We start from the raw sequence: 2,927 nt of genomic DNA, 5'->3' as shown, positions 1-2,927 counted from the left end.
AGAGAGACTAAGTTCACCACCTAGGGAATTCATGAAAGGAAGAGCTTGATAGAAACTTGCAGACTAGGACTTGTAGTCTTACTGTTTCTTCAACTCATTGTTAGGTACATTTAAGACAGGATCACTTACTTTTAAATTGATGATATATTTGATTAGCTAGTCATGATTATATTAGTGCAGAAGAGTGGATATTTTAATATATACATATATTAGTACAATGTGTCATGATTAAGTCAAGCTCTTGACAATTTCAATCATCTCACTTAATTATCATTTTTTTATGTTGATACATGTGAAATTTTCTCTTAGCTATTTTGACATACATGATAGATTGCTATTGACTAGATTTACCCTGCTGGGCAACACATCATGAAAAATGATCTTCCTAGCAAACTTGTCCCCTTTGATTAACAATTCTTCATCCTCTCTCTTTAAGCCACAAGCTTCTGGCAACCATTCACCCAAGGCATAGACAAATATTACATGATCTCAGTGATGCAGAATGTAACAAAGCTGAATTCAAAGAAATAAAGACTCAGATGACATAGTTGGACCATGTTTTTGTGGTGAGACCTGTTACCCAAATTCTGACACGTGTTCTCACACATATTATCAGATATTCACCAGGAATAGACACCCTTGTTTAAGAACCTCCATCTAGGTCTGCCTTCTCTCTAAGATCCTTTCTTGTCATACCTCTTTCCCTATCACAGACATTTCTTAGTGAAACTGCTTTCCTTTTTCTCTCATCTCAGCTACATCTCCCCTCTCTTTTCATCTTTTCAGCCATCACTTCACCTGTCCCCATAAAGTCCTTATTCTTTATACCTAGTGGAGTTGGCACCTCAATTCTCAATGTCCTTATCTTTTTTTTATGTGCCTGTCCCCATTTTTCAATTGGACTCTGACTGGACAGATGAATAGGAGGTGTTAGAAGCACACAGACATCATGGGTAACTGACAATCTGTTCTCTTTCTGGAACTAAGTTTTCTCACCTGTCCAAACAACCTACCTCATGAAGTAGAAGGAGCTCCACAAAAGATAACATCTACCATGCAATCTTCACATGGTCCTGACGACCCCTGACTCATATACTTTATAATTGCTTGAGGAGTTATATATGCCAGTGGTTTTTCTGAGTCACTGGCAGACACTAGTTCCCAAGGTCTCTCCTGGTAAGGTAGAGGAGAGAGAATGGTGATTAACCTGAGATTCTATGTATGGAGCACTCTGATGGAAGACCATGGTTTATAATTTCTGTGAGGTGGAGTATGACTGGGATTAGCTTGGCAGGGGACTTGAAGGAGCCTAGCCACCATCATTTATCCTTCCTCTGCTACCTTCCCACTACCTGTTCTGACTGGTCTGCTGGCTGTGTCTCCACCACTAAGAGCCTGGGGCCTCTGAGGCTCTGCCAGGGGTGAGGCAACCTCAGGGAATCTGTCACCCCACCCCCCCACCCCACTGCTTTCCAGGGGTTAGTCAATTATCTGAGTTTATCTACAGCCTGAGAAGAGACTAAAGCTCTACAGTGTGGGGATTTGGGCTACTGGCTGTTGATGTAAACAGAACAGCTCTGACACTGCCCACAGGACTGAGGAAACTACCTAATATGCTTCCTCCACTATTCTCCTTCCTCATTTTGAATCTTTTGCCCAATCAAGGTGTATTTTTAAAGTTTTGTTTTAATACAAAGAACACATATAATTGTTTCTTCTTAAGTAATAAAAAGTGCTACAAATATAAGGGCCATACAATAGCTTGTCATGAAATCATGATAAGGCATTTCACTGACATCCTTTCATATCTTTTAATATTTTACATTTAGTATGTATGTGTGTGTACACATATGCCATGAATAGCACACTTATGGTGGGCAGAGAACAACTTGTGGGAGTCAGTGGTCTCCTTCTACCACGTGCACCCAAGGGAATCAAACTCAGGCCACTAGGCTTTACAGAAAGCACCTTTATCTGCTGATCCATCTTGCTAGCCCTGTTCAGATCTTTAAGTGCATGTGACATGTGAACCAATGCAAACCTTTAAAAGGAGATTTCTTTGGAAATCAAATTTTTATTTCAAGATGATATTTATATAACAGACTGAATGGATTTTGACACATCCCCTAATGTTCAACTGATGCTTCTATCTAGCTGAAAACATTTTTACCAGGTCTGGCATTTAATACAGCTTGCTGCCCTTCCAGAGGAGACTGTGGTTCCCAAAGCCACATCAGATGGCTCACAACTGCCTGTAACTCCAACTCCAAGGGATCTGACACCATCTTCTGGCATCCATGGGCACTGAACACACAAGTAGCATACATTCAGACACATACAAAAAAATAAAAGTAAATAAAAACAATTTTAAAACTTTTTTCATCATCCCTACAGTAACCCCTGGAAACCTCTAGTTTGCTCTCTACCTGTGGAATTGCTTATTCTGCACATTTCAGCTAAATGGAAACTTAAAAGATTGACCCTTGATGCTCTTTTTGTTTATAGCCATGTTTTCACAGTTCTTCCACAGTGTAACATTTATCAGTGATTTATTCCTTTCTTCAGCTGAATAGTACCTGCTGCATGGCCAGAAGATGTGTCAGATTTCCCAGAACTGGAGTTACAGATGCTTGTTAGCTGCCATGAGGGTCTGGGAACAACGCCTAGAACCTGTGGAAGAGAAGCCCATGCTCTTAACCAGTGATCTATCTTTCAAGTTCCTGTTGGTATCTTTCTGTAATTCATCTTTTCACTGAACATTTTGAAGTAAAATTCCTATCAATTTATGATATCAATCTAGGATATGAATCTCAACATTTGTAGTGCTGACATTCTGAACACATCTGTCCCCGACCGCTTTCCGTCTCGCCGGCAAGAACGACGCGGGAGGACAAGTCAGGATCCTTCTGCAGCAGTTTATTGTATGC

This window comes from Nannospalax galili, unplaced genomic scaffold, assembly GCF_000622305.1.
Source record: "Nannospalax galili isolate Female #2095 unplaced genomic scaffold, S.galili_v1.0 scaffold391, whole genome shotgun sequence".
NCBI lineage: Eukaryota > Metazoa > Chordata > Mammalia > Rodentia > Spalacidae > Nannospalax > Nannospalax galili.
This window is presented reverse-complemented; position numbering follows the sequence as displayed.